The 26257-nt window shown below is 39.6% G+C and overlaps 1 protein-coding gene across 1 annotated transcript in view; it reads right to left on the bottom strand.

Annotated features, from left to right (window-relative positions):
• The window catches only part of HTR1F (5-hydroxytryptamine receptor 1F), a 105418-nt gene that overhangs the window by 29923 nt on the left and 49238 nt on the right, over positions 1–26257 (bottom strand). The window lies entirely within an intron of this gene.

Below are 26257 nucleotides of genomic sequence, written 5' to 3'. Positions count from 1 at the left end.
GGACCTCTCTGGCCCATCACGTCTTAAAACTTGAGGGTAGGATAGCTGCAGGCTGATTTATTAATTAATGGGAAGACTAAGGCTATGTGTGAGTCTAGGTCAGAGATTTATTGTTCCCTTTTCCTTTCCATGGAGTCTGTCCAACACTACAAATTGCCAAAGTATTCACAGCTACTCTGAAGAAAGAGCTTAGCAGCAAGAGAGCACCCAATCCACCCTCAGGGCACAGTGATCTGGCACTTGTCTTGCTCCAAGGCCTCTGTGGATCCAGCAGGTGAGCATCACAACCTTCATCTCAGACTCAGTGCTTCCCACAGGTCCTGCTGGCAGAGTTTTGATTCACTCTGGCTCTGCTTATTATTAATTCTTGCTGTGCAACAAAGGTGCAAGGAGAGCCTGCTCAATTCCAAAGAGGGCAGGGAGAATAGTTAATGATCACCTGTGCTGGGACTGACTGAGTTCACCCTGTGGGCTACAGATGCTGTACTGGGAGCCCAGGGGACATGGGGGTCCCAAAATTATCTGGATCCAAGGGGATTTGAGGTGCAGATCTCTGATTGAGGGCTTTGGTCATCCCTTCTGAAGGGACATGATTGCTCAGCACTTTGTGTCTTGGGGAACTTGCCAAGTTCTTGTTCATTATAGGACAAACTTAATTTGGCACTACTGACTGCCAGAAGCCTGAAGTCACATTGAGGTTTAGTACTGTTTCCTGCAGCTACTGTAAACAAATATGTGCTGTCTGCTAAGAGCAGTATGTACTTGTTCAGCATTAGCCTTACAGACAGCTTTGTTCTTGGAGCAGTTCTTTTATTCATCATTGTATAAGAATTTGCAAACCTATTTTCTCAACTATCAGTACTGATCCTGTTCTTGCTTTTCCATCTCTGATTTGTTGAATATCATTAATCTTGGCAGGATTCAACTGCTTGAAATAACAATATTTTCTATGCTGAAATGGCCTACTGTGAGGCTTCAAATTTGAGGGCTCTTAGAGCTGCAGCTTAATTTACATGATGCTGCTAGCATTTTGAAAGTATTAATTTCAGTTTGTAAACATTTGTGCTTTGATGAATAGCAATCTATTGTCAATGATCCTGCACTGTGTTTCTATTTCTCTGCTTTCACAACCAGAGACAGGACAGATTTTACCCACACTGTGACTTTTTTATCTTTAAAAGCATATATTTTGTTCCATTCTGTCGAAACGGAGGAAACTTCTGCTACTGGGTGTGTGGATCTGGCAGCAGTACTATCCACACATAGACAAAATAAATGCAATCTTTCTTGAAAATTCACCACAACATGAGGCTGTCTCATTTATGCCACTGTCCTTGGGAACCAAACTTCTAGAAATAACAAGGATTTTGCTGAAGAGGTGCTGCAAGCATGTTCTTCTTGCAGTCCACAGCCTATGCTATGAGATGGAGCTCCAGAGGAATCCCTCCCTTCCTATCCTGTCCTGAATATTGAAACTTGAACCTGCTTGAACCTTCTTATGGTGATTTCTCCCCTTCCTGGAGGGAGAGGCAGTAAATCTACAAAAGAATTATGGTCTTCTGTCAGCCCAGGACAGCCTGATACACTGAAACCACTGTGATCTCCTAGTAAACATGGCAGGGTAATCTATTGGGTCTTGTAAAGCATACAGCTGTCTTCTCTTAGGAGAAAGTCTTTTGGCTTGTAAAACCTTTGGAAATAAATGATAAAGAGCAGAAAAAGTTGCCAAATTTCTGTGTTCTGGAAAGTCTTGTAGATTTTTAAATTTTTTAAAGTAAATCCGTTACCTTTATATCTCTGCCTCTAAGTCACTGGAATGGAAAATATCCTAAACAATATTTACATAATGTTGCAAGATTTCTTATTCCCAACTCATTAAATGTTGTTTTGTTCTCTGACAAACTACATCTCCAGCATTAAATTCCTCTTCTGGGAATGCCACAGACTGTGCAGAGTGCAGGGCACAATCCCTGAAGTGGATGTGTCCAGGTCTGAATTTACAGAGACTGATATTCCAATTGGAGTGGGTGGTGTCTCAAAAACCTCTGGTGGGAAGCAGATGCAGTATCACTTTCATGTCTTGGCAGTGGGTTTGGAAGGCTCCACTACCAGCCTGGTTGCAGCAAGAGCATCAGCATTCTGAATTAAATTGCTTGAGTCAAACCAGAACACATCAAGAAAGATTAATTCCTGTCTGAGAATACCTGATGGGTGATGAGCTTTGAAATTTTTCTTTATTAACAAAACAAACCCAAACAAACCCAACCAAATCAAGCATCTCCCCTTTCCCTCTCAGCCAGCCCCCTGGCTGCTTTTTATTTTGCTGTATCTCAAAACTCAACACCATGCATGCTGTGGTGAAAAATGTCACTGATATTACGTGAAGATAATTACTGTTTTCAGTGCTGCTTGGAGCATTTAATTTCATGTTCAATACAAATGAAACAAACTGTTTTCACAAAATAACTTCACAGTTTCTTCCCTTTGTGTTTCCATGGAAGAAATCTCCATCTCTTTCTGGATTATTTATTCTCTTCAAAGAATACTTTTGCCCTGGCTAAAAGTCCCTATGAGAATTGCCCCTGACTTAAGGGAATACTGAGTGGGAGACTCTAATAGAATTGAGTTAGAGATTCTTTACTTTTAAATATCAGAAAGTAACAGAACAAGAGGTTCTTGAAATTTCTGTTAATCCGTTAGTCCAAAGATAATGTGTTTTAATGGTATTCATGAAATTCATACTTGTGATAATGAGTGATTATTTGTCCTTTACCATTAAAGGCACAGTGCAGCTACTTGCTGCATGGATTTACAATCTGCCTTGCTAAGGACAAGCCCCAAAGGGGCTACATTTCAATGAATTGGAAGAAAAGGAAAAGGACAGGTAGATGTGCAGCCCTTCAATACCTTTTTGCTTTCAAGTGCAGCTCCCTGAGTAAAAGGCCATTTGATTATTGCAGCTGGTGGCTCTCAGCCCCAGTTTACCATCTCCTTAAATTGAGTCAGTGGTGATTGCAGGCATCTAAAGAAGAACTATAGGGTGTGTTGCTCTAGAATATTGCTTCAGCCTTGAAATGTTCTTTTTAAGTAGCAACTTTTGACTTCTTTATGGCAATTCTAAAGAATTGTAGAAAGTAATGGCAAAGTTATGAAAAAGCCTGAAAGGCAACAAAACTGAAATGATAAGCAGGCATATAACTTAGAAAATGGTCTTCTTTCTCCTTTGGTGTCATAAGAACTCTTTCTGGTAGTTTTGGTAGGAAAGAGACCATGAGAGGCTGGCAGATACAAGTCTTCCAGCATGCAAAATATTTCTAGCACCAGGTAGGGCTTCATCTATCTGCTTCGAGATCAGGAGCCCAAATTGTCTATGGCTCATCTCACAGGTGGAGAAGGCACAAGAAGGGAAAAGAGAGCTGATCTGCATTTTGTTGTGGGCAGGGTGAACACTGAATTCTGCCTTAGGGTACAACAAAAAGAAAACTGAACTTTTTGTAATTTTAGGATTGTTAGTTTGGGTTTTTGGGCAGTAGATGGCCTGATAGTTCAGTTGTTTATCTATCCTGCAGCGGTTTTGTGCTCTGTGTGCTTTGCTGAACTATTGCTGAACTTCAGCTCTTGTGCAGGGGCCAGATTTCTGCAAAACTATCATCAAACAACACCTATCTGCTGCTTGGGGGTCCTGTGTGCTCAGTTAATCAGACTGTAGAACTTTATTAAGACTTAGGTCTTTGCAATGCCCTTGGTAGTTCATCAGTGCTAAGCAGAAATGCAGCTGTGTAATTTCATAAAGGCCAGTTAGGCCTTTCACAAATAACACCAGTAGTTGTGGTGATAGATCAAGTGTGGGATCTCTGGATATAAAGCATTTTTGCTCATCACAGGATATAAAAATTTATAGCTGGAGGGATCCTGTTGTGGGAGACTTTCCCTCAGTGTTGAAGTGGGTTGGTCGTAGCTAGAATTTGATTATCTGTATCGGCACGTTTTCTAAGTGAGAAAAGCTATTTGCATATAATACAATAATGCCTCCCACCTGACATTTACAGCAGAGACCTTCAGAGGGAAGAAAAGAGAATTCTCCCAATTTTTACTACCCATTGTTCATGGTGATATCTTTAGCTACAGGCTTGTCTTGTTAATTGATTGAATTATTTAAGGCGCTGATTTATTTAGTGAAGGCACAATTAGTATTTTTGTCTCTGACAGCTGTAGGGCTTGGAAGAATAGTCAAAGTATTTTTCCTATTTTCAGTGCATTACCTAAGAATATGTTTCCTGTGTACTAGGTAAAAAGAGATGGAGAAATCTGATTTCTTTCTTTTGAAGTGCTTACTTCATAGTCCCTAGAAACTTCTCTTTGCAGGCCTTTTGCTTCTTTCTCCCTACAGTGGTCTCCCCATGAAAGATCAGGATTTTGCTACAGCTCTAGATGAGCCTCACAAAATTATTTAGAAAGGAGCATGTTTCCCAGTATGTTATTGTGTGTAAGCCAGAACTCCAGTGTATGTATTTTGTGGGCATTTGTTCACTGTTTATAGTTCTTGTCTGCACTGATAGTGTGAGAAACTCTGACATTGGCTCAGCAGAAAGCCCTTCTGGGTTTGTGTGCTGCTGCTTCCCGTGCAGTGCAGTGCCTCTGGATGAACAGCCCCCTCACTTCCCTCTCCCAGCCTGTCCCAGTAAAAATGTGTGAGTTGCCTTTCTCACCCCGGAACCCTTTCCTCTCCAAAGTGTGCACAACCACAACAGCGTGCTGCAGAGGCACCTCGTCACTTCTGATTTATCCTTTCTTCCACAAGGAGCAACGCTGCTAAGTCCTTTAACTGGGGCTTAATCTTTCTGTCTTCTACTCTTTGAGTTGCTGCCAATCAACTATTATTTATACAACAAGCTCTTGGGTGATGATGGCAGATCTCATAAGTCACTGCTCAGTTTCTGCTCTACCTTACTGAGACTACTGGCATAAATTCAAGTACGTTCAGCTACTCATTTCTAATTTGGTCAGTACAGAACAATTTTATCCCCATATTACTGCTCGTAGTGGCACATCCAAGCAAGCAACCAATTGCCACTTAATTTACCCCCTACAGTTGTACAGATCAGAAACAGAGGGCAGGAGTTACCCTGCTGTGAGGTATCCTGAGGGGTTATTCAGAAATGCTATTCTAGCCTGCAGTCCTTAAAAACAGGAGCACTATTACTGAGATCCACCCTAGGAGAACTGGGGGTGAAGGGGGCTCTGAACCTCAGAAATGAGGGCTGATCATTTTGGGGATGCTAACAATGAGCTTTAGCAGTGTTTGTATGGAATGGCCTTTAGAGCTCATTTGCCCCTGAAGCTCTTGAAGTCTTTCTGATAAAATCTTCATACTACACTTGTCCCAAGAGAGACGTAGAAGCATGGAGATAGATATGTACTATTTAATTTGTGGTTTGCACCATGCTTCAGTCAATCTTTAGATATGACATGGGTGGTCAGTGTTGTGTTAGTCACAAAGCCTTGTGTCAAGGTGGGCTTCGGCAATTTTGGATGCTTACACAATGAATACTGGGTAAGTTTCTTGAACTTCCAAACTTGTTTCCTGAGAAACAAGCTCTCTTTGGATGTCAAATATTGTAGTTCATGCTTTAAGCTAAGTCAAATAGCCTGAAATACCTTCTCTTACAACGTTCCTGGATCTGGTGTTATCCAAACAATGCAGAAATACAAAATTCCCCACCACAAATATAGGAGAGGACTGCAAGGATTCTACTAAATAAACCTTTGAATGTGTTCAAAAAAACCTCAAGCAATTCCCTCCCCTGCCCCCCCACTTTTGTTTCTTTAATTCTGGGCACATATTCAGATAGCTTTCTTACTAAATATGCAGTTTCCATGTGGACTTGCAGTGCTGTTTAAAATAAACCTTTAAATTCAGTATTCACTATTGAAAAATATTAAAAAAAATACTGCCAAAGACTTGAAACCTATAGTTACCAGTCACATGATGTCTAGGTCTATTTTGCTAACCATCCCCCATGCTTAGTTTGTTCCCCAGCCTGCAATAACCAACTTGAAATTTACTGCTGCCATTAACTTGCTTATTATCTAGAGATTCCTAATGTAGCTGATGAATACCTGCATTCTGTGCCACATTGTTTACAAAGGCTTTCTTTTTCCTGTTGCATGGTGTGAGGCTGATCCTACAGATTCTCACTTTGAGGCAGTGTTTGTAATATTAATTTGGTGAAACAGGGAAGACAGCAGCTTTCTTTCTAGCTTACACAATCCATAGAAAGGCTGAAGAGATCTGAAGCTTTGTTTGCTCCTGCAAGTTCAGAGAGGTTTGTTCACACTGCTTGATTCTGTGTGGGGACACTTGTCTTCCTAAACCCACTAATAGTGAGGCTCCTGTGGAGAGTCACAGAGGTCTTGGTTGGATGGGGCAGCTGGAAGTTGCCTCATCCAGCCTCCTCTATGTAGCTGGGGACTTGCTGACATTAGAGACCAGGTCAGCCATGGCTTTGTACTTAGGAGTTTTGGAAATCCTTAAAAACTGAGACATTACAAGTTCTGTGGATAAGAGCACTTCCCTGTCCTGCAGTGAGGAAGTTTTTCCTAGTGTCCAACCTGAACCTATCAAGACAATGTTTGTGAATGTTGTCATCCTTCATTATCTTGCCTGCCACTCTCAAAACAAGCTCTCAGTGTGGTCTTTAAGCTCCCTAATAGTACTTGCACTAGATCATCCTTTCTTTAGTCTGATGGATCACTCCTTCTTTGATGGGATGGAGCAACCCCTGCTTTCACCCTCTCTCACAAGCCATGTGCCCCAAGCCCTGACCATCTCATAGACAGGACTGTCTCCATGTTTTCCACATCCATCTTGATTTCACCCTTCTTCCCAGAAGTGGTTGAAGTACTGCAAGTCTGGCCTGATCAGTGCTGACTGGATTGGGATAATAACCTCTTGACCTGCTGGACTTGCTTATTTTAATGAGGTCATTTGCTTTCTTTGTGACATGAGTGCAGTGTTGGTTTATATTAATCTGGCACCCACGGTAACCTCAGGACCCTTTTTGGCAGGACTAATGTCAACCCATTTGGTTTCCTGCCCTTTCAGGTGCCTGGACCTGGGGTTTTTCTTCCCTGAGTGTATGGCTTTGCATTTGGCTGTGTTGAACTTCATGATGTGTGTTTGCTCGGTCCTCAAATTTATGGCCAGCTCTCTTTGTGCTGAAGCTCTGTCTTTTGTCATGTCAGAAACTTCTAATCTATTATCCTAGAGGATACAAAAAACTTCAGGCAAGTTTCTGTTCTGATTTATTCTTTTAGAGGAGATTTCTCTATCCATTAACTGTAGAGGGAACCATGGAAGACTTATTCCCTAAGCTATGGTTGGCTTTGAGTGTCTTCAGCCTTAGTTTCCAGAAGTGAGAACAGTGGGGGATATAGAGAAACCAGTATTGTGTTTTCTTTTCATCCTGCTGTGCAGTGCCAAGCCTGAATGGAACAAGAGCTTTTTTTTTTTTTCCTGTTTGCTGTGATGTTCTTCTTCTTTGTGTCTATTCTGCCTTCCAAATATTGTGTTTCATCTCTAATGGTTATGGCACCCATTAAGCTGAGAACAGTCTTATGACTGAACCATCTCCACAGACTGTTAGCCTTATTATGGAACCTTAACTTAATGTTCAGACTGTTGGTGCATTAATAATTGTTTGGTATAAAATGTTGGCTTGTCTTCCTGCCTATTCTCTTCTGTTAAGGTTCCATTATTTGTAAATAGGGAAACTTGTGGCCAGTTAACCCATGGTGAGATTTCCTTGTTACCCTTCCTGTTAACATCTGATAACCCCCAATTTTCTTGTCTTCTCATCAGTTCTCCCTTTTATTTTATTTTAGACACTTTATTTTAGACAATAAGGCCCCAATGGGTATGTATCTGTGCATATTCTTTTCTTTTAATTTTGTAGTCTCTCTCAAGGGTAATCTGCCTTCTGCTATTGACTATGCAGATATTATTTTGGTGTATTTAGCTTCTGCAGTGGTTTTAAACTTCATTTTTTTCACCAGCCACTGTGAAGATTACTAAAAATCTTTCAGTAGAAATGTTAAGTCCCCATGTGATAACTGATGTCATGAACTAGTAGTGTGGTGGGTTTGTTTTTTGCCTAATTGTTTTGAATGGCTCTCTTAGAAGATGTTCATATAAAGGTTTACAGACCCCAAGATGAAAACAAGCATTTTGTTTTATCTGATAGGGAAACAGGAAAGGAATAATCTTAGGCTGTAACTTACAATAGAGAGAGCCACATGGGATAACTACATGAAATATATATTTGGCTGATATTGCCTACAGGATTCACAGCAAAACACATATTTGACTCCCTTTGTTCACTAAAGGATAAAGGGCTAATAAGCAAAACCTCTTTTTGAGAAACCACAAAGTTCTTTCAGTTTGATAGACATCTTCAACAGAAACTTACAAGATGAAATCAACACGCCTCATTCTGTTCTATCTCAACCCAGACCCAGGATTAGGTAAGAGGGACAGTATTTTAACAGGGCAAGAGGTGTACTGTTGTTAAGGACAGCAGAAAAAGGCACTGGGCTGATGAGTGACTGACTTGCTCTCTCTTAGCAGTAGCAATTTCTCTTGTCAGCCACCAGCCATCCTGGATGCAGCCATATGAAAAGCCCACTGCTGAGGGGGAGTGAGTGTGACATTCTCTCCTGTGGAACTCGGAGCTAAATTAGCACAGTCCTCCTCCCCCATTTCTTCCTTCATGGATTGCAGTGCTGTGGCTGTATTAATGAGGCACCAGCCCTGTGGAGTATATCATTCTGGTGCCAAAGTTCAAGATTAGTGAAAATGTTTAGTTTTCTGCAGGTTATAATTTTTTACAGAAAGATTATTTCATTCATTTTTTTCTTTCTTGGTTGTAGCATTAAAAATTTACCCATTTTATATAAAGAGATGTTAAGTGCTTGCAATTTCATTGTCTTCCACCCTGTTGTAGCTGTGGGTGAGTTTACCCACATCAGAGGACCTCTCTGGTGGTGTTAATGGTACCTATTTCTTATGGATTTGGTGGCTTGCTGTATTCCCAGAAAGAGAACTTACAGATAATAACCCTGAAAGTTTCTTACATTATTTCCCACTGTGAAATGTGGGGTTTGTAAGGAAAATTACCTGAAACAGTTCAAAGTGGTCTCTGGGTTGGTGGTGGTTGGAGGGCTGGGCAGCACTCTGGTCCTCAGCTAAAATAAGTGCCTGCTTCACACTGCTTTGTAAGGGAAGCCACGCTTGATTTTATCAGTGTCTTCTCTTTCAACTCCAAGATCCTGATTTTGTTTGGCATTAGGGCTAGACAATAAGCAGGAAAATGCACGAAATGGATGCATGGTAAAAGCACGCCTGGAGAAAGTGCTTGTTCCTAACTGCCATGAGCTGCAGGTTGGCTGCTGGTTGAAGAATGAATAATTGCATTCCTTTTAAAATGACACACTTTAGAAGTGGTGTGGATATTCCCTTTTTTTAGTCAGTCACATGTCCTGATCCAGCAATGTGTTTTAGTTCTTTTTAAACTTGGATGATACTTTGAAATAAATAAAACTAGCATGTGTTCCAACACTGTTCTCAAGCATGAGTTCTTTCCAACGTCCAGGCCTTAACTTTTAAAAAAGTGATCATTTCTAGGATAATTTCATGCATTCAGAGTTCCCGTGGGCATTCAGCTGACGTGCCTCATGACAGCCACCCAAAACTGAGAGTGTGTGTGATATGGGCCATGCAGGAACTGAGAGCTGACCCCCAGCCCAGTGCCTTAGTCACAGTCTCACCCCCAGCCACTGAAACTGGAGAGTGCAGGGGCAGGAAGCAGAAATCAGGGCTGGTTAACCAGGCTGGTGATTTCAGGGGTGAAGCTGATAGAAGAGCAGAAGCAGGGAAGTGCACTGAGGGGAGAAATTTTAAATACTTAATTATACAGTGCCAGAGGAAGGCTGGGCGCTTGCTGGAGCACAGATCAAGTACTTTCTCCTCTGATGGGATTAGGCCACTTTGGCTACTTCTGTCAAGTCCCTTTCAGACATGCCACTGCTTTGATTCCTCCCACTCCCCAGAGGACTGTAATTAAGAAGTTACCGCCTCCCAAATGTGCAATTATGTTCTGTGCAGCCAAATCACCAGCCCTGAGTGTAAAACATCCCCTGCTTCCTCATGAGCATTCCTCTGATGCATAGGTAGGTACCTCAGCTTTGGTAAACTGCAGAAGATGTTTTGTCCCCAGACAACATGTTGAATGTGAAGTGTTAGAGAGGGGATCAAAAGGAAGACATGAAGTAGGTGAAACACAAGTAAGGGTGTCAGTATGCTAGGTAAATATTTTTGAAATAAAAGCTAGAATAAAAGCTTATATGAAAGTCTGAGTAGTTGTTGAGTTTTCCAGAAATGAGCAATGAAAGACTTCCAAGGACTGCAAGTTTGGGTTTTGATGTTTTGCCAGAGTCTCTGTGCTGTTGACAAAAATAAAATTCAAGGAGTTATTACCCCTTAAAGACTTTTATTTACACTAGCAAACATCCAGTTATGCCAGTCCCAATTTTAATCTTCTGTGAAGGCAAAATTCCCTTTGTGAACATAGTATATACAAGGCAGAAATATAATCTGCTGGAAAACTGGTTTTGAACAGTAATCTTTAGTGTTTCATCATGCCAGTGTTACTGTCACATCTGACAAATATTTACGTTTCTATTGTTTAGGGCATTCCAGCAATAGAAATAAACAATTCCTAGGTACCATCTCCCAACACAGTCAGAATTTGGAGCTAAACCTTTCTTGTTGTCAGGCATGCTGGGCTCTGGGTGGGAATGAAGATTGTTTTTGTCCCTCCCTCACTGCACTAGCCTTTAGGCTTCCAGATGTGCTTCCCTTGTTTAGCCTAAAGAACATGAATTCTTTGATATTTCTTCTTACTCCACATTTTCTACTTATTTGAATTTTTTCCTTGTTCTTTCCTGTGGGCTTTCCAGTATGACTCTGACCCTCCTAAAGTGGTCAAAAACGAACAGACTGGTCTGGAGTGACATTTTATGTATTACACAATAATATTTTGTGGGGTTTTTTTCCTCTCCAATAGCATGGCATTGTGATCCCTTCAGTCCTTCTCTGCAGAGTCTCTCACAGCTCTGCTTTGGACAGGTGATTATTCCTAACTCAATGTAGTGCTTTGAAATTCACTGTGGACAATGAATGGCTGTCTCTTTTGAAATGGGCTGTTCCTCCAGTTTGCCCACAGATGTTCTTGATTTAGGGCTGAGCTGTCAGAGTTGTGCCACAATCAAGGACACATTTTACCAAAAAAAGGCAAATGTCAGTGCTTGAGCTGTTGTTCTAGAAGAGGACTTGCAGCTCAGGAGATATTAATACCATAGGCCTTCAGGGAAGGTCAAGAATTAAAATAAAAAAGGAGTATTTTAGGGAAAAAATGAGTATGTAGTTTTAAAAGGCAGGTTCATTGCCTACTGTCTTTAAGTAGTATCTTTTCTACAAGTCATGGCAAGTTTCAAATAAATTAAGTATAAACAGGCTAGTTCTACACTGAGGATAAATGGCAACACATTGAGGAAAAAACCACAAAGTAAACTATACAAAAAGTTAAGGAAGCACTTTGTTTGGTAGATGATTCTACTAAATTAAAATCTAATTAATTTAACTAAATTCTGACTTAGCTAATGAGCATAGTTAATAAATATACAATAAAATTTTCAGTTCCTTCACTTCCAAAATTACTTTTGGAATAATTCCCGCTCTCTATCAGCTCTTGTCATGTCTGAGCTATGAAGTCACTTGTAACAAACAACCTGGAAATATGTTAGAAGCACGGCAGTTATTCCAGGTGCTTTGAGCAGGGAAAAGTGATGCATGCATTATATTCTAGATTAGTATTTGTTCAAAATGTGTCCTGAACATTGTTAGAAGCACTGGGAGCAACACATGAAAATAAGAGCATTATCTGGGTTACAGACTACTGCCTTCCATATATAAGATCAACTTCAACATGAGTCTATAAATCCTTTTTTTGGGGGTATCCCTTCAGTTCTGTTACCTGTACTACTAGTATATTCTTGTGTTCAAAGGGAATGGATGAACAGAACATTTTAGTTCTGGATGTGCAGATTTCTGAGCAGAGCAAGGAGCACTACAATATTTGTAGTAGTCTGGCTGTTCCTTATTTAATTATAAACATCTGGTCAAACTGGCATCCCTATTACTGTACATGCTACAGAATATAGCATCTTCCTTCTGCATCCTGTTTGTTTTCATAGGGATTTCTATTTCCTACAAAATATTTCTGTTTGTGTTGATAACAGCTCCTTTTAGCTTGAATGCCCCAGTATGGATAAAAATAATCTAGATTTGCACAACAGAAGGTAAAAAATCTAATTTAGGCAAATATTTTAAAGTGTTGTTGAATATATTGAAACCCATCCCACACCTAAAATGACAAATGCATGTATAGGGTATAACAGCACTCTGCTGTCACATTGCAATATGTTGTATGACATTATTGGGTCTTCAGGTTTGCCAGAGAGGAGTGAAAAGGGAAATAGAATTGCTGTTTCATACCTTAGAGAGGAATGTAATAATCATGAAATTAATTCAGGTGCCTATGCATAAATCTATCCATGTATTTTCCACTCTAAATGTGATTTTTTACTTCCTGCAGCTTTGCAAAAAACCCAAAAAAAACCCCCAAAAAAGATCCCCAAAAAATCCAAACCAAACAAAAAAGAGTTGCCATGCTGATTTTGTTCCTTAGGATGAATTGGTAATGAAAGGAAAAAGAAACTAAAATTCAGGATTTGACACTTGCCTCTGGATCTTAATATCAGTTTTAATCCTCTTTCTGTTCTAATATCAGTGACTTTGAAGTCACTTAAATAAGGCTCTTGTCCCTCTGTATTATCTCTAATGCTTGACTTTCGTGCCCATCTCTGATTTTCAGGAGTGATAAGATGATTTGAAAAGCTGATATCCAGGAGGTGTAGAGTGAAAACAAAGGGCTGTGCATTACTGAAACCTAAGGCCACTGCCCATGGAGCTTGGGGCAGAGACCTCCACTGGATTTTGGAAAAACCTATAGCGAAAACACCACTGGAAAACGCCTTGAGTACTTCTAACTCGCTGTGGGGTAAAAGTATTACCTTCCCAAATATGTCTTAAAATGATGCTTATGTAACTTGTCTTTTTATGATGTGATTGTTTTTCCTTTTCCACCATGGGTGTTTGCAGTTATTTATTTTACATTTCTGGGCAGGAGAAACCTGCTTTACTCAATGTCAGAGAATAAATGAAGTCATCCTTCAGTGTGTCACTTTTAATGTGGAGATCATTCTGAAGATATTTTTAATGACTTTGTATCTAGAAATATCAGTCTGATAATTTGTCTAAACTCCTTGAACAGCATCTCTTACAGATGCACTTATTTAAGGAAACTTATGGTTTAAATTTTGACTGCACTGTATGTAAAATGTGTTCCTTAAAAGTCTTCCTATCGTTTACACAGATAAATATTAATATATCATTTTATGACCTTTACTGTTATCTTATTTAGAATCCTTGAAAAAACTAAAAAAAAATTTGATTTAGAAAGAATATCTATTATTTTTATTTAACTACCAGGGTACTATTTTAAAATTATAGAAATTAATCTGAAATAAACAATTTTCCTATATAATTCTGTCTTACCCACAGACCTGATGACTTTGATGATGATGATGACTGCTTGACTTTGTCACCACTAGCTATGAGATGCAAGGGAGAGGACTTCCTCTAGAATTCCTCATGTTCCTTTCCTAAATTTGATCCCAATGTGTAAAACATCAATCTCTCCTCTAGGAGGGCTAGAAAAGGTTGTGGGCTACTGTGGACTGTTATGCCTCATAAATCCTTTCCTGTCATGGTTTCACTCAAGCTCTCTTTCATTTTTCCCTCATTTTCCTGAGGAGATGCTCTCCTTGCACTCTGGCTCTGCTGCCTTTTTGCCTTCTGCTTTATTATTCACACTCTTCATGCACTAAAATTGTCTCTCTTAGAGAACAAGCCAGTTTCTAACAGGACAAACCTGAGCACCAAAGCCTTCAGGTTTTATACCTGAACCTGCTTCAGGGCAGTAGGAATGATACAGGGTAGCACCACATCTGTCCCTTTCCAAGAGCATCCTTTGTATCCAAATTCTGACTCCCTCATGCCATAGCACAGCCATGTAATTCAAGTGTTATGGTGTGAAAATGTTACTCTGCCAGGTTAGGACGTGGGTTTTTGTCTTTTTAGATTTTACCTGAAAAAAACCCCAACCATGTGATAAGAATTATATATAATAACTGTGTTTTGGTGGTGCCACAAGAGCTACCAGCCTGAGGGAGAATATCTGAGAGATGTTATAGGCTCAAATCAAACATTGCTTTGGCCCTGGGTCATGGCTGCAGCATTTCCCACTATAACAACCTGGCAAATGGACTGGCCCAGCAGGTGCTAAGTCTGGCTCTGGAAGAACACTGGAGATTGCTCTGGGGCTCAAACTTGGGGTCAGCTTCCTGTGCTGACCATGAAACTGAGTAAAATGAGTTGCTGTGATGAATTGTGCGTTCCTAGAGAATCAGTTCCAGCTGATGTCCTCTAAGCACACTCACACCTGACAGTCTTTATCTCTGTTCTTGGCTCTTGCAAATAAAGGGCTGATAAGAACTAAAGGGCAGAAAACTTATACCTATCAATAAGTGTAAAAATGCAGTGCAGGCAGCACTTCCCCCAGGAACTTTTCTGGTCTACCTCATTTTCTCCTGACATTTCAGGAACATCTTGGCCATGCAGCAATTTTTCATTATTTTCTTTCCAAAAAATTAGTTATTGTCAAATTATGTTTGCTCCAGAGGGTGCCAGGTCTGGGCAGCCTGAGACCATCTACACCAGCTGGTTTGGTGGCTGTGTTTCTTTTTGCTGGTGTGCAGCTCAGAGACAATTTCCATGTGGCTTCAGGTGCCTATTGTACAATTTCAGTGTTTTAATTTTCTAAATGAAGAATAAATTCTAGATATCTACTTCCCCTGTGTAGAAAATATACCTCTGTAGGAATATTTCAAACTGGAATGGGAATTCCTGGTTACCCTTAAGACTTCCATGTTAATTTTCACATTGGCCTCAAATTGCCTGGTGACAATTTTTAACTGAGGTACTACACTTCCAATCTCTTTGGCTTCTTACATGCTGCTGAACATTGGCTTGGCTGGTGCATTTGGTATTGTAAAGGACTCACCACAGAGCAAGCAAGGTCAAAACTGTCACTGTTTCAAATGAAAAGTAGGATTTCAAATAAATGGGAAGATTAGCTTTGTCCTTTGAAAAGCAAGTCTGTTTTTCAGGAATAAAATTCACCTCTAACTGCAAGAAGAAAATTATCACCAAGTTACTAATAAGAGCACTTCTGAAATGTGCATGCATTTGGGCTGAGATGTTTAAAGTATGCTTGAAATCTATCTTAATTATGGCTCTAAACTTGTAAGATGGTGAAAAATAGTATTTCTATTTAGTAGGAGTGGGTGGTGTTATCTATTAACATAGGTTTGAATTCACATAGTAACATTTTAAGTCTGTTTGTAAGTGAAAGACTAACAAACAGATGAGTGAATATAGGTCAGAGAGGGGAGTTAGAGAGAATGGGAATAATAACACCTCTGGCTGCATGGGCTGATGAGGCACCACTGCTGCCAGGGAAAAAGGATCAGAAAAATAGCTTGGTGTCTAAGTAAACTATGGCTGCTTGCAGCAGAACAAAACACCAAACATTCTGACTGAGCTTTACAGCCCTGCAGACTGCCTGAGGAGCTTTGTATTTCATCCTAGAGGCAGACATAGAGTGCTTATTATTCAAATACCCACCACTTATCCCTGATAATGCTTTCAAAGCATTATATCTGACTGAACTGTAAAAAACTCAATCTGGTCAAGTGCTGGTTTAATATGCACACACACTGGCTTGCAAACCACTGTGGATTGTTTTCATGAACTACAATTCCATTGTCAAGATTTAATTAAGAAATATATCAGAGCCTTTGGAATAAATGGGGTGGTCAGGGGTGTTGGTTTATGTCACTGTGTGACATAAAAATTCATGCACTGACCAAGTTGTCTTTCCAGAAGTGAAAAGGGACAGGATTGCTTAAGAAAGCCACCAAACCATCCACCTTAGCTATAATGCACCTGGTGCTTTTACATCATTCTCATCACCGTGAGCCACATTATGTAGTTGGGATTTGATTGTATTAACCTACATATTGCAGGCTTGAAAATCCTGGGAAAAGGACACATTTTATGGCACTATAAAGTCATCATTTTTATGCTACTGTACGAAGATTATTACATTCCCTAAAAATACATAACTGATTTAATCCAAAATAGGATTTTTTCTTCTGTACAAGCGAGCTGTCTGGCAGGCAGCAGAAGATAAAGAGAATGTTTATTATTAAATTTTAGTGACTTAAAGAAATATTTGTATAAATACATACGCATAGAAGCACTAAAAAAACCTCCCCACAACAGAAAAATATTAAAGCTGACATGTTGATTTTAAATAAAGTTTTGAAATAGTGAAGCCTAGCGGGCAGCTAGACATCATTCACAAATACAAACTAATATAAATTAAGAAATGTTTCTGCTCTAAACCTAATATGTTAAACCTAATCAGTATTTACTGTATTATCTCTGAACAGAATAAGGACAATACATTATCTGTTTCAGTAATGCAAAGTTAATTTTAGCTGTTAGAAGGTTGGAGTCAAAGGCCTATAAAAGAATATATTTCCTGAGTGAAATCTAAAGGGACATTTTAATTTGTTTCTGTTCCACTGCTTCTGAATAAATTGTTTTGAAGCAGATAATGAATTCATGTAAGTGCTAGTCTTCTGTTCTGGTCCTAAAATTTCTGAAAGCTTTCCTAAGAAAGCTCTTTTTTCTTACTTTTAAAGTATAACCAAATACATTTTTTTTTTCTTTTCAGTGTTAAAATGCCTTTGTGAGGGCAGTTCAAACAAGAGTTTTCAAAGTTCAAATTACCTTAAGTAAAATTTATACAATTGTGTCAGACTTGTTCAAAATTTTAAATATGCATTTTATGTATCATTTTCAGGGCTGTAACTATATTGGCTATTCCCAGATGCTCATCACTGGGGAGGAGAATCCTAAACTTGGAGAAAGTTTCTGAATTTTAATTTCCACTAGCAAAGTTATTATTTGAAGGTAAGTCATTTGAAGGTAAGTGATGTAGAACTGTTGAGAGATGAAGTGCACAAGCAAAAGCCTGTCCTGTGTTTTTAAAACTCACTATAATGCATATTCAGCTTCTGAGGCCCAAAGCTGCAAATCTATCTTTTAGCTATGCAAAACAAATTACAGAGAAATCAGTGGAATCAGGGAAGGTACCTGCAAGCATGGTTTTAATAACAACACACATGCCCTGCCACCAAATTCATGAGGCCTGGCTATGAAATTATTAAAACTGCAGCACCTATCACCACAGGATGCTGAAACAGCCAACAATAAAAATAGATTTGAAAAAGATCACAGCAAATTCACGGGTAAGCATCCACCACTGTTAACTTGCACGTGGTGACTCTGCAGGTAACCTCCATCCCCCAAACTCCTAAGCTGTTTTCAGCAGGACTATTCCCGTGTGGTTGTATTTAGAAGGTGTCACAAAGTGAATGTTTTTTGGGTCTTAGTGAAAAATACCTGTGTAGTGACAAGGAAGATCTTATTGGCTCATAGCAGTGAATTATAAAGAACTTAACGGGGATGATGTTCTGTTTAGTGCCGTAGGATTCTTGCATGCAAGCTTTTGCCAGATTGTTAATAGACTGGAAGGGTTCCTCTAGCCCAGGCTGAAAACTTTTCTGTGGTAAAGTAGCAGCTTCCCCTTTAGTGTTGGATTCTGGGCCCTGATGAGCCAGAGGGCTCAGTCACTCCCCTCCATTGGCACAATGACTCGTTTCCCCAGCTGCTGCTGTAAACTCTGCCTTTCTTCAGCTGAGAATAAGTGAGGGCTGTGCTGTACCAGAGCTTGTAGCACGCTGAGCTATAAAAGCTGTTGCTAAACACAAATCATTTTGTATGTGAGGCTCATGAGGGAATGGGAGGGAGACACAGGAGTTGGCAAGTTAGCCCAGCACTTCAAAGCACAAAAAAGCCTCTAGTTAGTTTGACTTCCTTAGGTTTTCCTCTGTATGACTTATTTTTTTTCTAGCTGGATCCTCAGATAATCTCAGGAATGTGGATACTCCCCTCTTTTCCACAAAATTATGACTTTCTGTAGGATAACCTTTTGCCATTATCTCTTTCTACCACTGGAGTATCTAAGATACCAAGAAATGTTCTTTCAACATTCTTTAGATTAGGAGGCTGATTTGTTTGAAACAGGCACGAGTATCCTCTGTACTTCTGCTGTGCTGTGACTTCTGTGATTGCATCCATAGCCCAGCCACCCAGAACTGGCAGCAGCAGCAAGGCACCAAACCTCCAAACTCTCACTTGCTCTCTTCTTCTGGAGCTTGCAAAAAATGTGGAGAGCACAGGTTCCTTCAAACCCATGCTAAGTTTGGTTTGTTTGTTTGTTTTTATTTGTTTTTCCTCTCTGCTTTCCAATAAGAAGCTGGTGAAAGCACAAAGTTGCCATGCTTGATGGAAAAGTTAGAAGCTGGAACTACAGCTTGCCAGTCCCCTTGTGGTGTAAAAAGCCCACCTGCTTATTAGACCACAGTGAATTTTTTCACAGTTATATTGTTTCTGAAGGATTATGAGCCCAAAACACATTTTAAGCTGTTTTGAGTTAATACCTGAGGACAGCAGGGTACAGGAACATCCATGTGTTGGGTATAGAACAAAACAGCTGCCTGTGGAAACATTGTTAGGGCTGTGAGTTTACCACTGAAGGTGTGTTTGATGGGCAGCAGATGTGAACTATTAAATCCTTACCTATGTCATCTTCAATTGCCTGGTGTAACTTCAGCTTCTAAAGGGCTTTAGTTAAATTGTTACAATTTATCTGCCTACAAAAGACCACAAGTGTTTTCAAAAGCACTTTTCCCCTGCCCTTCACTTTGCCTATTCATACTGAAAGCTCTCTAGCAAATGGACCACTTATTATTGTATTTGTGTTCAGTATGAGTGCCTGGGTTTTGAGGCACTTCTGCAGTAACACAATTATGAGCAAATAACCACTCCAGGGTAATTCCATACAGACCTTCATATTCATATTTTGGTACCTCAGACACATTCACAGCTTACTCAATGCATAAATTAATTAAGCAAACCTGAGCCTACTTATGACATATATCTGTGGCTTCCAAGTCATGGAACTGTTCTATCTTTTTGAAATGTAAATTGCAAGTGTTGAAAGTTTGGGCTAATGTTTGTGTGTCTTAAAGCAGTGAAAGATATGGGAAAGAAAAAGGAGCAGACCCAGCGATTTCATTTTGCTGATGAGCAAGAGCAGCAAAACTGTCAATTTTTGCCCTTTCTTCTTATGGGTCAGTTCAAAATCCATCTCTCTGAGCAGCAGCTCAGCATCTGGCAATCAGCCTTGTTGCCAAATAGTCCATTTCTATTATTTTAAATGCCAGCCTGAATCCACAGCAGGTTTCTCAGCTGCTTCCTTATTTTACATAATTAATCAGTGCAATAACTGCTAATTACTGAACTTTAGAAATCATTTCATGGAGGCAATGACCAAGATACCTGAAGATGTGAAGTTCAAATATGGGTTTAAAATGTCTCCTCCTGGTAAGACACAGCATTTTTGTGTTTTAGGGTTGTCTTTTTGTAAGCTGCAATAACAAAATGTAAACTGCTTACTTTGCCTTAATATTAATCATATTTAAGCAGGCAAGCTTCTGATTATTTTTTTTTTTTGCTATCCTATGTACACTTTCAGATACATCTGAAGGCATGACATGTGTTTGTCCAGCTTGGCAGTTATGACACATTTATAATTTAGAACCAAATCCTATTCCAAAGTAAAGGAAATACTATTCTCATAACAGACCTCAGAGAACTGGACCTTTGTTTGCCTGGCCAGGTAAACAACTCCTTGAAGGAGTACAGAATTAAATCTAAATTTCCAGCTTGGTGCTGGGATAGGTGAAGATCTGATGATCACTGTCTCAAAATTTCTATTCCAAAGCCCTATTTCTTTACTGTTCTCTACTTTCTAAGCTAACCTTAACCAGCTGGTTGAAATTTCTGTCTGCCTTGGGTTATTTTCTTTTCAGTGTAGGAAAAGAAGAAAGAAACATTTCCAGGAAATAAAAGAATATTTTCCAACAGCCATGTTTTTTCAGAGGCAGATAGAGAAAAGTTGTTCTTGCCAATGTAAAATGTCTTTGAATATTTTTCTGGGCTGAGAAATTCTAGCTGTCTTTTATGACCTCGACATCTGACATGGATGACCTTGCTGGTGAGAAACATGGCCTTGACATCTTTGTGGATGCTCAGTTAAATCTGAGTAACAGAAAATAAAATCTCTCAATGTCTACAGGCTTAGTACAGACTTCACAGATTTTTGAGAAATGAATTCTGCAAAGAATGCCAGTGCTCAGTTTTGTTTCCTCGTAGGAAAAACACAACGCGTTGTATTTCTATTCCATTTCCAGGCTATTATCAGTCTCTTAGGTGCTCCATCATCTCCAGCATGTCAGCAGCTGATTCCAAAGGATCCTGCATTGTCAAACAGCTCTTTGTTAGCAGATTAATCTCTGGAATCTGCTCTGGGTCAGAGGCACATCAAGAAATCCTGTATTTAGAATAAGTAATATTTTCAATCGGCTGCCTTGTATTTTTCTCTACAGAAATATCGATCTTTCTTTCCAAGGACTTGAAAGACCCCAGGGGAAAAGTTTCTAACGACAGGCTCCAATAAAACCCAACACACTCTTTCAGGACAACATTTACATGCAAGCTTTGATTTTTAGGGATTATAGCCCTTAGCTGTCATGGGAGACAAGGCTCACAACAGCATAGACCTTGTCAAAAAGCTCTGCAGCAAGGACTCTGAAAGCACACAACAGCTGTCACACAGAGGAAACCATGGAATTTGCTGCTCACTAAAGATTTGCCAGCGTTTCTTGAACAAAACATGCTACCTGTTCCCCTCCACTGGGGACATTGCAAAAGGCATTTTCTTATGTTAATCTTCCCTATGAATTAAAGCTTTTCTCTCCCCTCTTTTTCTTTCCTATGCTTCTGATAAAATCCTCTTCCTGAAGCCACCAACTCCTACTAAGTGAGAAAGTTTCATGCACCTGTTCATATAAAGGGAAATGAAATGGCCATTTTCTAAGTTTTTTAGCTTCTTTCAGTAGAATTCCTCTCACCTCATTTTATGTGTCTGCCTAAGCTAAAAGCAATTTGTGCTAGATGGGTACTCTTTGGGACTCTAGGCACCCTTTGTGGGAAAGAAGTGAAGCAAATACTGGGGTGAGATTGTGTTGACCTATTTACATCAGATGCCTCGCACCTTATGAGTGTCTGCTTCTCTCTATGACTGCAAAAAGAAAGTTGGAATGATTGGTTCAAGGTGTCTGTCTTTGGTCAGCTGAGTTCTAACCTTTATTTTCAGGTTTTTAAGCTTTGTCTGAGAATAAGGGAGATTTGGCAATTTTCTGGTGGGAAAGGTGTTGTTGTGATAGTTGTGACAGCGGGAATAGATTTTAATAGATATTAATTGATCCTACTACAGCATAGTCCTGGTGTTTAGTGTCCTGAGAATCCCATATTTTTGAAAGGGAAAAAGATGTCTCTTCCCTGAAGGAGATTGAAGTGCAAAGAGAGAAAACCCTTTAGTACTGCATCTTAGGTCCTAAAATCTCAAATTTGAGCATTCATCTGCTGAGCCTTTTGAAAGTGAATGTGCTGACCTTTGCTGTACCAACTCTGTCTGCAAGAACTGAGCTTAGTTTAATTCAGCTAAACATGTTTAGGTGATGACAACACTCTGTTCAAAACAGGACACAAGCTTATCAAATATGTTGTCGTTACCATAATTTTTGAAAACACATTTTCAAAGTCTGAACGTTTCTTCCCCTTATTATTATAAATGTATGCATTTTACTGAACTATCAGTAACTTGCTTTCCCTTATCTTAACTGTAAATGACCCTATTCATTTGTAGCTAAAATTGTCCTCCCCAGAGTGCACTGGCTTCAGCAGAATTACAACTTGCATGATTTTAGCTGATAGACTCTGCTGCAGATACATAACCTAAAGAAGTAACATATTTCTGGCAATACATGATAAAAGAAGCACTTGGCAAAGGTCAGCATTTCAGATGTCTTGTGGAAATCTCATTAAGTACAGTCTTCTGATAGGTCCTCTTCTTCTGCCTCAGTGTTTGTACCAGTTGTCCTGAATTTCTGATTTAAGTTTGGCATCTCAGTGACTTTTTTAACAAGTTAGAAGGTTCCGGTATAATTAAAATAAGCTCAAAGTCAAATTTAGCAGGTGAGAATTTTGATCAAACTCTTTGAATTAACTCTACTGTGTGAAAGTAAAACAATCTTTAAATTATCAGCCCTTCTGAATGTAGCAGCTAAGGCTGCTAGGATTTGAGTGAATGTCAGGAAAATTCCTAAATATTTGAACAAAAAAGCCCTGCTGAAGCAATTATTCTGTATTAATGGGAACTATACCAAAATGAAACCCTTTTGCAAGCAGGGCCTATCTTCTTTGCAGTTTTCCATTTTCAATCTGAACTTTCCCTTCATTTCAGATTTCCATTTTAAATCCTAACTTTATGCTTTGATGACTTCTTGTTAAGCTGCTGTTAAAAGTCTAGGTCGGTGCATATGTTAAAATTTTGAGTGCAGGTACAGAGATCAGAAATAAAAGTAGATGATCCAAAAGTTTTGATAAACTCTAGCAAGTTTAGCAAGTGGCAAAACTTACCACTACCAGCATTGTTACTGTCTACAAACTCCAGAAGTCATTTAAGCTGAGCCACCACAAATAGAGAAAAGTTAATATTTATATGGTGACATTTTGTTTGACCATCAAGCCAGTTTTCAGCTGACAGACTGCTATAAAATAAAAAAGATGGACAGCAATTAAAAAAAATAAATTAAATTAAGCTGTGTATTAGATATGAATCAGTTACAGAGTGAGATGACAAGCTCATTCTCTGTCCTGCTGGAGGTGCTTCTACAGTGAAGCAGAGTACTCCATGACCTTGAGGTTTCTTTCAGAGCACATTTGCTTTCCTTACATGCGCAGAAATATGTGAGCTTAAATGCTGGCTCTTAAAATCTGCATTTCATTCCTCTTTAGGAAGGAATAAGTTACAGAGAGTCTTCATTCAGGTTTTAGAAGTGTCTGTGTGCCTATTTTCTGATCTTTCTGTTCAGGATGCTTGATCCCAGATCCCAGCATTACAGAGATCCCTGCAATCTCTGCTGCATTGCAAAGGACTTGGACTGAGGTGGCTGCCAGGAAGCTGAGCAGTAAGGAACCCATCAAACTTATCTCCAAAGAGCTAAGGCTGAGTTCCATGGAGCACTGCAGGGGTTAAACTCACTGACATCCTCTCTGCTCATGTAGGACTTGTGCCATGTGAGCTTTTGGTCAGCAGGAGCCTGCAGGATGCTCTTACCCTCTTCAATAAACCTCAGTCACTTGTGCTGTACTGATCTGAGAAGAAAAGCCCTTCAAATTTGAAACCTGAAAGTAACCCCAAATGTAGTTGTGACAGCTGAATGTGTGATGAGTGCCCCAGTGGAGGCATCACTCCATGTGCATTCTTGTGGAGCACCCTCAGCCTAAGTCACAGAGAGAATCTCCCAAGACACCAAAGAAAAAAGTATGGGGTCCATTCAAAGGCAAGTAGATGGTAAATGTTTACATGGATTACAAAAGATGAAGGAGCCTACCAGCTGTTGGAAGATGCAAGTATTGAATCCATGGGAGAAAAAAAATGCAGGAATACCTTGTGCTTCTGGAAAACTGCTGTCTGTGAATTCCAAGGACGGAGACTTCACAAGCCAGCTGCTGCCCACTGACCCATATTCAGTCTCATTGAGGGGTAGGAAATATAGGAACAGTCTACCAATATGCTGGTAATTTAAATGATAGATGCTGATAAGTACTTTTTCCCTTCCTGCCTGAGCTTTACTCAAAGTCTTCCATTAAAATACATAATTGAGTACCTAGACAGTTGCATTTTGATTTGCATCTACTGCCAACCCAATATATCTTTCAGATAAGCCTTTCATGCATTACTTTTAATAATAATGTCTTAAATTAAAAGGCTGCTTCCATCAGCATAATGAAGCAAGATAGCCAAGAAAATAGCTATGTGACTGGGAACAGAAATTCATTAAAGTAAGAAAAAAATCCATGAAACAGGGATGATAATGAGAAAAATATTGAGCCTCAAAGATGACAGTACTGAAAGGAGAGATTGCATTTAGGGCTTACTGCATGGGAGGGGCTGTTTTCTTTTTCCAGAGATTTTTTTTTTTTTTTAATTCTGACACATCACATTAAATTTTGGCAACACAGTTAGTTTTAAATTGCCATAGGCATATGGGAGTTTACTAGCACAAAACCTGTGCCTGATAGTGATTATCAGGGACAATCCTTTATGCTACTTATATAAGTGTTAGTTTTAATGATTTCCCTTCTTCCAGTGCTGAGAAACATACAACTTAATAATGACAAACACCAAAGCTGCTCAAAGAAGACAATTTATTGTAATCAAGGTATGCTTTCTATTTACCCTCCTGGTCTCTATTTAAGTTGCAGATAGTGCTACTTATATTTATCTTAGAAATATGTTGTCCTTATAAAGTCCTTTTTTTAAAATAAATATTTGAAAACATGGTGAAAAATATTTTTACCTTCTCCAGAGTTTAAGGAACTTGCATAGTGAGCACTAATGAGGCACATGCTTGCCTTTGAATTGCATTCCTTCTTCCTCCCCCTCCCATCTTTATTTCTTATATTCAGCCAGCCAAGGCAGCGTTAAACAAGAAAACCAGTGCCCATCTGCCTCCTCTCTGCTGAGCTGAGCTGCTGCTCCTGGCAGGCTGTGGGCACTCAGGGACACACAGAGGGTTCACAGGAGGAGCTGACACCCTGCACACATCCAGCCTCAGACAGGTGTTACAAACCTGCTCTCTGCATCCCGTGACTCTGCAGAGACAAAAGGTTCTGCCTGGGACAGAACAGCCCTTCGCTGCTGGAGCACAGATGGTATGAAAGTGCTTTGTGTGACACAAGGTGTTAGAAAATGTTTGGCTCACTAACATGTGCTGCCAAGACCTGTTTTCTTCGAGCTGCCAGCCTGTCATTGTCTTTTGGAAAACAGCATGCACCCAGGAAAACCATTTCCATCAGAAACAAGCCCTGTTTATACCTCACTTTCATTTTCTCCCACCAGGTAATTTCTCTCTCTAATGTCACCACAGGTATTATAGTAGAATTAAGGAACAGCCAAAATTTCTCTCTTATTACATAAAAAACAGGAAGTAGAAGAGAGAAAATAGGTTTTAGAAATGATAAGAGTAAAGGAAAGAGCTTTCAAATCAAGCACTCCCCACACCTGAATCTGCTGAACTTTCCAGATACAGTAGAAAAGTCTTCCTTTTCTCTGTTAAGTGTACAGATGGCACTTGGAGGAATTCCTGGCCAAGACAAAATCCAATTTAGAAGTATGAAATGATACAAATTTGGGAACTTTGTCTTTCTGTATATATTCTTCATGGCAGCAGCAAAGGCTTGTAAGGGCTGAAACTGGCCCCTATTCTGACCTATTTTTCACTAAAATCTGTGTTTCATGGTATTAACACTACCATGAGCCAACTGGGTGACTTTAGTCCATTTTACAGCTACCCAGTGACCTTTTTTGTTTGTTCCATTATTACAAATGTAGCAACCTTGTGTTTACCTCTCACTGTAAATTGCACTTTAAAGTGCAATTTGCTGTATATTTGAGAGTGTGGACACAATCCTGAGATGGTAGGGGGCAGAACTGGTGTAGATATAGGTGAAGGTAGGGAGAGCTGAACATGGGAACACATCAGCTTTAAAAGTCTTTTTCTTCCTCTAGCAAAAAAAAATCCAATGTGATCAAATACCTTAGAAAATCTCTGAATGTCAAACAGTGGCACATTACTCTGTCTCAACATGTGGAATTTTCACTTTCACTTCAGAGCAATCATATTTCATGTG

Source organism: Parus major, chromosome 1, assembly GCF_001522545.3.
Source record: "Parus major isolate Abel chromosome 1, Parus_major1.1, whole genome shotgun sequence".
NCBI classification, from domain to species: Eukaryota; Metazoa; Chordata; class Aves; order Passeriformes; family Paridae; genus Parus; species Parus major.
This window is presented reverse-complemented; position numbering and strand designations above follow the sequence as displayed.